The following is a 12,358-nucleotide window of genomic DNA, read 5'->3' as shown; positions in this document are numbered from 1 at the left end:
CTTCGAAACTTTGAAAAGCGTCCGAGTTTTGACGATGTACATGATTTCATCTTTCGAAGCCTTGCGCTCCGACCGACACAAGTTCAACGTTTGCAAATGAAGCACGTTCAGTGTTGTGTTCATGTGAAATGCAATGATCTGGAAACTGATCTAAAGGTGGTAGAGCAGCATAACGAACGTCATGAGCTTGAGGTAGCTGGTAAGCGGTACAAAGTTCTTTTGTCAATGGACGACGATAGAATCGAGATAAAGGTTCACGACCTGTCGGAGAATGTCTCAAATGCAGACATTGCTACATTCTTCGAACAATATGGTCAAGTCCATACTGTGAACGAAGCGGTATGGGGTAAACACTTCGCTGGCAGAGGCATTCCTTCCGGAGTGTGAATTGTGCAAATGGTTCTAAAAACCATCTGAAATCCTACGTCACAATAAAGGGTGAACAAACGTATATTTCGTATTTATCCCAGCCGGCAACGAGTCAGCATTGTATCCAGCTGGTATACACTGGCAAATCATGCACGGCCAACAAAAATTTGGCACAAGCAGCGTCCTACAAGATCACATCAACCAACTTGGCCAATCCAACCGTTTCCATCACCCCCTCCGTTGTAACATCCAAGGTTGTAAAGAAGAAAGGCACTGAGAGCACCAAAATTTGCAACAAATGCTTCCACAACAACAGTCTAAGCGAGTAGTGTCCCGGGTCGATGATAGATCACCACCACCGTCGAATGAGAGATCGCCACCACGGAAGAAAAAGGACAATAAAGCAGAGCCGGCTGTGAAATCCTTTGTGCAGAATGCGTATGAGAATTCCAGGCTTGATAATCCTCCTCGAAATCAAAAGAGTTTTGCAACATGCTCTAGAGCGGTGTTTTGCTTTTGCCTCGTCGCGAGCGAGCGAAGGAACCCCAAACAGAGAGGCAATAAAAACTGAGCGAGGAAGAGGGAAACGAAAAAAGAGCCGATGATTATTTCGGGTTTTTGAGTGCGATTTTCGCCTCGAGAGTCTTTCTTTGTATGGGAGTGGAACTCGCGAGAGCTTTTTGAGTGTGAGTGGACGTGAGAAACACAACAAGCAATTATGAGTGTTGGACGAACTCCTCGCTGCGCGGCAAGCTCGCACTCGCTGCTGTTGAGGATTTGCGTTGTGATTTCTGAGTTTTATTTTCACTCCTCAGAAAATCGCCAAAATTGCTTCCTCATTTTCTCGCGAGGGAGTTTCTGTCAAGCCTGGAGGATTCTACCGATGACGACGATATGGATACCACTGAAGTACCCGAAGAACCGGATTTCGATGAAGATGCAGACAAGTGGTTCGCATGGATGCAGAAATATTACAAACGTGTTAAAAATAAAAGTAGAGTTGAATTGTAGTTTTAGTTTATATAAAATATGTATGCTTGGTCGACCTGAATGCCTCACTTGAGTTAAAAGGTCGTTAATAAAACAAAAAACATATCTAATGGAATCCATGAGTAAACTCCAAAAAAAAAATGCTCGAAAGTTTCTCGAAAGAGATTTTCTGAAGAAATCCCTTCACAAATTTTAGAAGAAGATCCCTAGAGAAATACTGTAAGGAATCCTCGGATAAGTCCTAAAACAATCGTTAGAGGAAACCCTTGAGACATTTGATGGGAATTTTTGAAGGAATCAATTGACAATTCTTGAAAGAGTCCCTGAAAGACTTTCAAAAGGAACGCCCTGAAGACATTCCTGAAACAAACTCTTAGAAGAATCTTTGGGGGAGTTCCTGAAGAACACGGACAGAAATGTTGTCTGATTGTTATAACTTTGCCTATGGTTCACTCAAGCTTCGATAATATGCTTAGTATAATTGCCACAAATGGTTGTTTCGCACTGATTTGATGATTGAACCAAGCATATGTTTCGTTTGAATCAACTTCATTAAACATCAACCATCAAATTCACAAACCAAGCATATATGTCATTACCTGAACCAAACTCGGATGCATGGCCATTAGTTGTTTATTTAATCGGAACCACAAATACCACTGCGCCACATCTGTTCCGAAACTTCGTGGAGCCAGCAAGAAGTTCAGTTTTGCCGTTAATCAATGTAATAACAGCTAATGCAAGTGCGTAATACGTGTTTAATAGTGGTAATACTTATTGAGAACAAAGTTGTTTTTCTATATTGCAGCCCGGTCAACCAGGGAGAGATTTTCGATGTCGATCGATATCGATTTGCTTTGAAACGATGGCGATCGATATCGAAAGATAAAGAACTATGAAGAACAACCGAATCTGCTTGATAGGGAGTATCGGCGTACAGGAGTACAGGAGCCTAAACACTGATTCGACGATATAAAAAAACGGTGAGATGTAACTAATTCCGTTCGTTTATGATATCAGCAAATGGGAGCAAGTTACCTATCAAAACTTGTTGGATTCCCGGTGCCGAGAAACAGTACCAGCTGTGAGTTTGTAAATCTTTATATACATGCAAAGACACTCATTGTATTAAATTATTATCAATATTATGATTTTTAGAAATAAAAATAACATATTATGAACAAATGTCTGTGTATGCTTAAACCAATCATGCAATATAGTTAGTTCAACCCTCATGTTGAGGGTCAAGTTAAGCATAAACATGCTTGAATTGACCATGAGAATAAGTGATGATTTGACATCAAGCATAAATATTGTTAATGTAAGCATAATATGGTTGATTCAACCATATTTATTGCTCCAATCAGATCATAAAATTTGCTCAACTCAAGCTTACATTATTCTTCGATCTATTGTAATATGCGCAATACAATCTCATAAAGGGATTATATTAAAGTCAGTGCATAAATATGCTTGTTTGCGACCGAAATATGATTGACTTGACTTTATTTTTTTTCTCCGTGAAATCCTATGATAACTTCTTAGGAAAATATAAATCTCTAGATATGTTCATGAAAGAATTGAAGGACGAATTTGTGAAGTATTTTTTCCGCAGGAGCTACAGGGGGTATTCTTGAATGAATTTGTGGATTTAGTCCTGTACGAATTTGTTGATGAACTTGTAAAGGATTTCTTAGAGAAAATTGTGAAAGTATTCCTGGATGACTTCTTCAAGAATTTTCAGGCTCTTGTATGCATTCCTCTGAAATTACCGTAAAGAATGCCAATACAAATCCCTGTAGAAATTCCTCTGGAAATCCGTGAAATAATTCTAAAAAGTCTTCAGGTATTCCTGGAGGCATCCCTAGAGAAATTCTTGGGTGATGATGGAAGGATTTTTGAAATTCCTGAACTAATACCTGAATAGATAAATTCTGAAAGATTTACTAGAAATAATTTCTAGAACAATCCCTGAAGGATTCCCGGAAAATCCCAGGTGTAGTTCCTGGAAAAATCCATGGAGGAGCTCCTGGAAAAATGCCCGGATGAGTTCCTGGAGGAATTCTTGAATGAATTTTAGGAAGAATATCTTGAGAATTTCTGAAGAAGTCCCTGGAGAAATCCTTGGAAGAAATCCTGGAGGAATTCCGGGAGGAGTCCCTGGTGGAATGCCTGGATGAATGCCTGGAGGAATGCCTGGAGCAATCCCTTGAGCAATATCTGGACATATCGCTGGAGCAATTCCTGGCGGAATCTCTGCAGGAATTCCTAGAAGAACCACAGGGATCTCTGGAGGAACTCCAGGAGAAATTCCTGGAAGAATTCCTTAAGGAATCCCTAGAGCAATATCTGGAGGATTTCTTGATTAGAAATGCCTGGATGAATTCCTGAGTCAATCTCTGAAAGAATTCTTGGGAAATCTCTGATTGATTTCTCGGAGGAATGCCCAGTGAAATTTTGGGAGGAATCCTTGGAGAAATTTCTGATAAAATCCCTATAAGAATTTCTGGAGGAATTCCTAGTGAAATTTCTGCAGGGATTCCTGGAAAGAACCAATTCCTGGAAGAATAACTGGTAAAACCACTAGAGAAATTACTTGATAAATTTCTGAGGGCATCCCTGGATAAATCCCCGACACAATTCCTGGAAGAATCTCTGGCGGAATTTCTGAAGGAATGCCTGGCGGAATTATCAGAGGAATGCCTGAAGGAATTCCTGGAGGAATGCCTGAAGGAGTTCCTGGAGGAATGCCTTGAAGATTTCTTGGAAGAATTCCTAGATGAATCCTTGGAGATATCGCTAGAGGAATTCCTGGAGGAATTCTTGAAGGAATCCCTGAAGAAGAAATTCATTGATGATTTCCTGGAGGTTACTTGGAAGAATTCCTTTAGCAATGAATGAATTTTTGGAAGAATCTGGAAGAATTAAATTCTCGGAGGAATTCCAGGAGGAATCCCTGAAGAAATCCCTTGATGTATCGAGAATTTCCTAGTAGAATTTTTGTAGGAATACCTGGAAGAATTCCTGGATAAATACTTGGATTGATTGATTTTGAATGACTGATTTATCTTTATCATAGAGATTTTCAGCCCTTGGCTGGTTCGTCTCTTTCTAAATTCAGGGGAATCCCTGACACAGTTCCTGGAAGAATCTCTGGCGGAATTCTTGAAGCCAAATGCTTGGAAAAATTATCGCATGAAAGCTTGGAGGAATGCCTGAGGGAATGCCTGAAGGAATTCCTGGAGGCTTTCACGAAGCAATTCCTGGATGTATCTCCTCAGGAATTCCTGGAGGAATGTCTGAAGGAATTCATGGGGAAATTCCTGAAGAAATGCCTGGAGAAATGCCTTGAAGAGATCGCTAGAGGAATCCCTGGAGGAGAAATTTTTGGGTGAATTTCTGGAGAAATCGTTGGAGGAGTTCCTGTAGGAATACCAGGAATAGTTCCTGGATGAATCTTTAGAGGAATTCTTGGAACAATTTTTGAAGGTATCCATGGAGGATTTCCTGGCGAAATTCCTGGAAAATTTGCTGTAGGGAATACAGAAGGAACCCAAGGAGGATTTTCTTACGGAAACCCTCGAAGGAAGTACTAAACAAATCGCAGAAGAAAATTCTTTAAAAATATCTAAAGAAACCCCAGGAGGAATCCCGGAAACAATTCCACGAGAAATTCCTAGGAAATCCCAGGAGAGCTTTTCCTACAAATTCTTGGAAGAGTTTTCGTAGAAATTTCTGGAAAAAAATCTGATGGAATTCATGCCTGCAGTAATTTATGGATACATTCTAGAAGGAATCCTTGGATGGAATCCTAAAGGATTTTTCGTACAAAATTATGAAGGAATTTCTGAATTATTTTTTGAATAATCTCTGTTAAACATTTCTGGAAGAATTCCGGGAAGAAATTCTTTCTGAGACACTCCGTATAATTCCATATGGAATTATCGGAACAAATTTTTGAGGAATTCTTGAAGGAATATATGGAAAAATCTCTGAAAAAAAAATCTTTGAAGAACCTGCAGAAATACCTAAAAGGATCTATGGTCTATTTTCTTTGGCCTTGGGAAAATCCTGAAGAAACCTCAAAAAAAAAAAAAAAACACTGGAAACATTCACTGGAGGAACCTTTATTGATATTCCAGGAGAAATTCCCGGAGGAATTTGTGGTGAAATCCTTAGAGAGTCCATGATGAAACCACTGCAGGAAACTATGGGAAAATTGTGTTAGTAAAAAAGGTAGGTCATGCCGTCGATAATGTCGAGTAGGTGCTCCCTATCAATAGGAATGTAGAATTTGGGATTCCGTTTGCTGTGATATAACTTCAGGTATCAGGGACGCATATGAGGTAAAAAAATCCTCTTGGAGCATTTTGATATTTCACGTTCTTTGCATCCACGTGTGCTCACATACATGTTACCTAGATGTCGAACTTCTTCGGTTGAACGTAGCTACTTATGCGAGAAACATTCAAGCCAGCCGGTTGACGACAAAGATGCAATGAACCCGAAAACTTTACTAAACAAACCAGATGAATAGCACTACAGTTCGATGTTCGACGTTAGACGTTTGACTTGGCGGCGCCATAAATATTCCTTCGGTATGGGGAGTCCAGAATGTTGCTTTTGCCCGAGTATTGCTTTCTTCGTCGAGTTTGTGTCGTTTTGTTTGTGTGTGCGTTTTCAATAGGGCAAACAGAACGGAGAAGTTGCTTTAGAAAGTTTATTCTTCTTCCGGTGTGGTTGGTTCCTTCCTAATGTTCCGTAGGTATACGCGCTACTATGAAATAGTTGTGCTGAGTATTGAAAAGAGTTCTTGATTATTTTGTTGTGTTCGAATAAGAATGTGTTTCACTTTGATATCGAAACTTGAAGCCTTGGGCTGAATCGAACTTAGTAAAAGAGTTCAATAATCTGTGATGTATACATGTTTTTGGAGATAATTTCACTGTAGGAAAAAATATATTTTGTGCTGCTTACCTTCTCATATGATAATAATAAGCCAAGCTACATACATATCAATGATCAGAAAAATTCCCATTGATTCTATAACTATTCCTGATGATGAAATTCAATTCCTACTGAATTTTAATCCCAGTGAATTGAATCAAACCTTTCCCTCAGATGACGTCTCAAGTCGAATAAAACAAATAAAAATATATTCCCTACCATTAAAGCACTCGATCTGATTCGTGACCCTGCGGTTCGATTCAGCTTTCTGTGCAAAGGACAAACAATTCCTATGATTTCCACAAACATGAAGCTTCACTTGAACACGAACACGTGGCACCGAATCGGAGACGCATCTCGCATCAGTTCGCTGCAGATTTCCTGTGTGATTGAGATATCTTCAACATTTTGGAAGAAACATTCCACTTTCACGGGTCTCAGGACGACAAAACACCCAGCCATTCAGACAGGTTTCAATTGCCATTTACTAGAATGGAGTAGGTACATCCATTGAGAGACAAGCTTCGCAATGACACAGTTCTTGGTACCGACCTGCACCCGGTCGGAGTCGGTTGATCTGCTAACTCGTTACGGTCGCCTCCGGGGCAAGACCGAGCGCGCGCGAGAAAGCATAGAATCGGGCACCTACACTCCATGGAGGATTGGATGCTTTGGATGTGCAATATTCCGATCGCAATCGAGAGTTTCTGTACACAGCTTGCGGGCGAAGCGATGTCGTCTTAGTAATTCCCATTCGCACCCATCTCTAATTTATTTGCAGCACGTGCGGACAGCATTCACCGTGGGTTTTGTTTAGGGGAAAGTGGGGTGGCAGTTCAGAAAAATATCGCTACCGTACAAAGTTTTGAAGTTAAGGTTAATTCGACAAAGAATCGACTGCTAGTGGCCAGTCCCGGGTTCAACAGAGCTCAGCACAGGGTAGTAAGAGCAGAAGAGAAAAGAATCCACCACAAACAAATTGTGCTTGAAAATGGTTTTACATCTTGCACACTCATTAATTTAAAAGCTTTACAGCAGGGAAAAGAAATTCGTTTAGGCAGATGTCAGAACAGGGTTTTCCGGTGAAACCAATCGGGATGATACGCGAAACGCACGATGGATCCCCGGTATGGCCTACGTGACCGACTCTGAACCCTTGAACCACCTCTTATATTGGTCGGCGTTAAGTCAGAGGGGACCAAGTCACAAAATGGACGAAAATTCGATTTTTAGGGCGTTTGATTAAGAATTATTAAGCTACTTGGAACATTCATCCAATTTTCTTAATGTTACAATTAACGAGAGTTATAGCACAATTTTCTTTTGATTGAACTGCAAAAAATGATAATAGTGTGCAGTCAGAGTGGACCATATGCTTGTTGTCAAGAGAGTTGAAAAATATGTATTGGTTAAAATCAAATAAATAAAATAGTTTACCATCAAAATGTAATACGTTTCCAATTCGTATGGCTCCCTAACGCATTTTCTGATGATTATTGTTCAAGACAGCACATGAAATTCCATTTTATTATGGTCAATATCATATTTTACAGATCATCGTGTTGAAGCATATTGTGGCATTTCGCGTGCAGACAGAGTGGACCATGTGTCTCTAAGAAAAATAGTTGAAATTACCTTATTCTTCGTAATCCTTTCCAAATCAAAATATGTTTGTTCAGTAGCTGTTGGGCATCATATTGAAATGAACCAATACCCGTTTCATGAAGAAATTGATCTTACTTATTATTTAAGAATTGTGTACTTGGTTCACTTTGTCTGAACGAATTTTTGATAAATGCCAGTCCTCTGAATAAATTATTATGAACTGTGTAACTACAATATTTCAAGAACGTACAGAACTATGAAAATACATTCAAAAGTTGTTGGCTATTGAATGTTCAAGTTAAGAATTCTTAAATAGCTCATTAATTGACTATCCTTCATGTTATATTGAACTGTTGTACTTGGTCCACTCTGACTGAACATAAAAATTGAAAATGGTAATCAATAGTGTAATAACAGAAATATTAAATTCCAAACTTCCTGCTCATATTATACACCACTCCTTTTAACTGGTGTCCAACTTGTGCATTATTTTTTCATCAAATATGTAAAAACTTGAGTGTGAACTGTAGTTGGTTGAAGGTTTTCCAAAAACCGTTCAATCAGAGTGTACTAAGTACAATCAATTACTTAGCAATTCCTCGGTTTCAAGCTTTATTTTACGTTTTTTCGCGATCAATACAGAGCGATGCTGTGATGAATAGTTATTGAGATTTATGACAAAAATTCAAGAAGATTTGTTGAAAAACTCAAAACTTATACAGTTGCAAACTTTAAAGTTGTTTTTCTAGAAATTAAGTAAGTAAAAGACACATGGTCCTCTCTGACTTAACGCCGACCATATAGCGTCTGAACTAGCATTCTCCGAGTCCACGCGCCACTAGATGATGTGGGTGAAAGCCAATGAAACGGCATTCCAGCCAAACTTGTCCCTACACATCCTCTGGACATGATTGTTCGGGGTTGTGTCCTTCCCGCAAGTGGTAAGCATGTTGTCACGCATTGTACAAAAACGCGGGTACACGAACAAAACGTGTTACGTCGTATCATCTAAACCTGCACAAACCGGACATTCGGGAGAAACAGCATGGCCGAAACTATGTAGAAACTGTCGGAAGCAACCATGGCCTAAAAGGATCTGAGTCAGGTGGAATGTTACTTCCCTATGGCACCTGTTAATCTAGCTATCTACCCTCGGGATCAACCTGTGGGTCCACATTGCTTTGGTGGATCTGTCCTGCGCGCGCTGCCATTTGGCCAATCTGGTAGTCCTGCGTATGTCTCATGTGCCGTGCACTTCGAAGCAATCTGTGTCTTTCCTGATAAGGATACCAATAGGCACCATACCAGTGATGACGCAGAATCTATCGTGTGACACGGTACGGTACGCGCTCGCAATCCTCAGACACATTAGCCTATAAGTACGGTCCGGCTTACCACGGTAGCTTTTGGTACTTAGCGCCGTGCCCCAAGCTGGGCCGTCATACCTTAGCATAGACGTATCGACACTAGCCAGAAGCTTATAAGAATTTGATAGCTCAGGGCTCCGTCTCAGAGTCGCCTTACTTGCTGCGAGAGGACACATTCTACCAAGGAACTGAGTAACGGGGGCAGACCAACACAAGACATTTAAGGACCTCTTCCCGTTAAAAAGAATGGCACAAACACAATACAAATTTAGCTTATACATGTATTTCTTAAGACTTACATTCGTTTAAAAGGGGAGTAATCATTGCGGCCGTTCTGATCTTGGTGGGTCCCATGGTAACGCATGCTGACGACAGCCAGGCTTCTCAACGCGGCCACAGGCTGTTGAAAATGGTGGTGTTATATTGGGATCTTCTAGGGGTTGGCTTGTACTCGACGTTCCCGGGCTCGCTCATGGCGCAGAGGCCCATCGGATATTGGGTTCTAGCATGCTAGACCCTCACCTCAAAGGCTACGGCCAGTGCTGCACGTGGCGTGTGGACTGGCAATGGCGTGACGCTCAGACACCACCAGCCCGGAACTCGCCAAATCGAAGGTCCTCTCGTTCGATCCAGGTCCAGCACGTGCCGATGTTGTTGGGGTGGGTTGGTTTGCGCAGGATGGTCTACCCGACGTTCCACTTGCTCACTCACGGTGACGTGACGCATCGGATGTTTGGTTTAGCAAGCTAAGCCCTCACCTCCATAACTTTGGTCACTTCTGCCCGTGGCGTGTGGAGGTGTAATGGCGAAACGCACAACCACCAGCAAGGGACTCGACGGAAACCAAAATGACGCTTTCCTGCCCTACAGATTTACAGCTGGTCTTAAGACGTCCAGGGATGAGTTTCCGTGCCACTTGTAACCGGTGGTTCCAATAGTTACTTGCCGGCTCCACCGCAAGGTATATTTCTTCTCCTTCAAACCCACCGTGCAAGGTACGCAGCCATACAGTCAAGAGTGACACTTTTGTGTGTATGGAGTGTGAGTACCAGGAAGATCTCAACACCAACACGTATCATACCTGGAACTCACTTACAACGGTTTGAGCGCAAGCAAAACATAAAGCTCGCCTTACGTCTCTCACTGGCCCACAGATGTCGCATTGTGGAAGAGTTGCCAACCAGCTAGAACCAACTGATTTCGGCTATTTTTTCGTGTTCGGTCGTATCGTAATTAAAAATCTCAGCTATCGATCCGAACTGATTAGTCCGTCCGTAACCGCATCGGGAGTAGTAGTGCGCGTCGGATTACTCTCTTTTATTAATTTTTGTGAGTTGAACACAGACTAGTGGTGAAAATTTTCTAATCAGTGCTTATTTCTTCAATTAGGTGGTCAGAACAAAAACTTAAACGTGCTAGTCAGCAAAAACGTAGTGTTCAAAAAGTTATTGTTAAGCTACAAATACGGTTAGTGATGAAAAGGTGCATTGTTGTTAGTAGGGTAAAAGAATAGTTTTTGTCATTTCTTTGTTCTTAGATCTATTGTATGTTAAAACAACCACGTGATTAAAACCAACAGCCTTTGTGATAAATAATAGAGAAAAAGGTAACTAAAATTGTTAAAAACATGCCTATTGTACAAATTAAAATTCCTAGTGACGTCACACGTATATTAATTATGGGGTAGGTCCTATACGCGGGCCTTTTTCTTTTTCGTTGCATCGCTTGGCGGAGCAAGCGGTATCCGTATCTTTCGCAGGACGCAACCGGCCCAGCCCTTTTCCCGTTCAAGCGCACGGATTGAAGGAACGTTAATTTCCCGAGGACGGACAGATTGTGGGAAAGGCCCTGCACGAACGACGGCCACTATCCGGTGCACAAAACCGGCCATTTTGGATACGGAACGCGCCTACATCTGGCGTGGGCCATTGTCGTCCGTCGTCAGTGTCGGCCATTGTCTTCTGGCCATTATCAGCGCCTGTGATTTTGGAACCGCCATTGCTTCGTTCCATCGCTCCAGCCAGGACAGCGAGCGATACGCTCCGAGGTTAGCCCAGCTATTTCCGGAGACTGTCCAGTGCGACCGAAAGTCAAGCGATTCCTTCCGGTCCCCTCCAGGACCCGCCTACACCGAACAATATTCAGCAGCCAAGATCAAGCCATTTCCGGAGACCCTCCGGTACAGAAGCGTACCCAGCATCTTCTCCAAGCACTGGGAGAGTCAACCAGCTCGGTTCACGGTGTGACAGCACCCCTATGTCCCGTGGAACTGGACCGTTCGCGTCGTAGCAGCTCCAAGTTAGCCTGGCCAGCCTGCTAGACCCCGAAGCATCGCCCGGTACCACCGCCGGCCCCCAGATGTCCACCATACCACCGCATCGCCAACCACCACCGCTCTAAAACCGCAAGTACCCTACCCCAATGTTGTGACGTCACATTACAGCCGATTTGGCTAATAAAATAGCATGCTAAATTGAAAATTAAGGTGTTAGGAGCTAAATTATTGAAGCACTGAGCCCTGATAAGACTTTTCCGCCGCTTTTGTTTTTCCTCTCGTTTCGGACTCGCAAAGGAGTCGCCAAGCCTCGCCCAATGTGGTTGAGATGGATTAATTAGTTCGATTAGCTTTTGAGCCCCCCTAGATACGACACTGTTTGTCGGTTGTTCCACTGTGTTGCACAAAAGGGCACGTGTCGCGCAACACACGTGCGTGTGTAGCTCCTGTTGTAGGTGAGTACCACCGTGAGAGTGTGGGTGTTGAGTAATTAAGGTAAACGACCCTATAATTGTCTCCTTTCCCTAGCCTCGGTGAGCTAGTGGGTAACAATTTGGCGCCCAACTAAAATTCGAATTTTTGCATTACCACCCCCCCTCCGGTAGGGGCAGTAAAACAGTGTCCTGTTTCAAAATTCATCTTCGTCCTTCAAACGAAGAAACTGCTTTCGTTGAGAACTGTTGATTCGATCAAGATTTCAAAGATGGATGTGGAATTTGATTTGCTTTACCTAAACCTATCACTGCATCATCTCGAGCGAGAAGAATTGGAATATGAACTCCTCATTCGAGGGCTTCCATTCACG

At 42.1% G+C, this 12,358-nt stretch overlaps 1 protein-coding gene and 1 long non-coding RNA gene across 3 annotated transcripts in view; one reads left to right on the top strand and one right to left on the bottom strand.

Annotated features, from left to right (window-relative positions):
• The window catches only part of LOC109621537 (proteoglycan Cow), a 626,835-nt gene that overhangs the window by 147,806 nt on the left and 466,671 nt on the right, over positions 1–12,358 (bottom strand). The gene's annotated exons all lie outside the window — the stretch shown is intronic.
• Positions 10,216–12,106, top strand: LOC109404051 (uncharacterized). Its single transcript, XR_002128582.3, has 4 exons — positions 10,216–10,607; positions 10,668–10,745; positions 10,816–10,884; positions 10,966–12,106. It is a non-coding gene; the product is annotated as an uncharacterized LOC109404051 (long non-coding RNA).

Source organism: Aedes albopictus, chromosome 1, assembly GCF_035046485.1.
Source record: "Aedes albopictus strain Foshan chromosome 1, AalbF5, whole genome shotgun sequence".
Lineage (NCBI taxonomy): Eukaryota > Metazoa > Arthropoda > Insecta > Diptera > Culicidae > Aedes > Aedes albopictus.
This window is presented reverse-complemented; position numbering and strand designations above follow the sequence as displayed.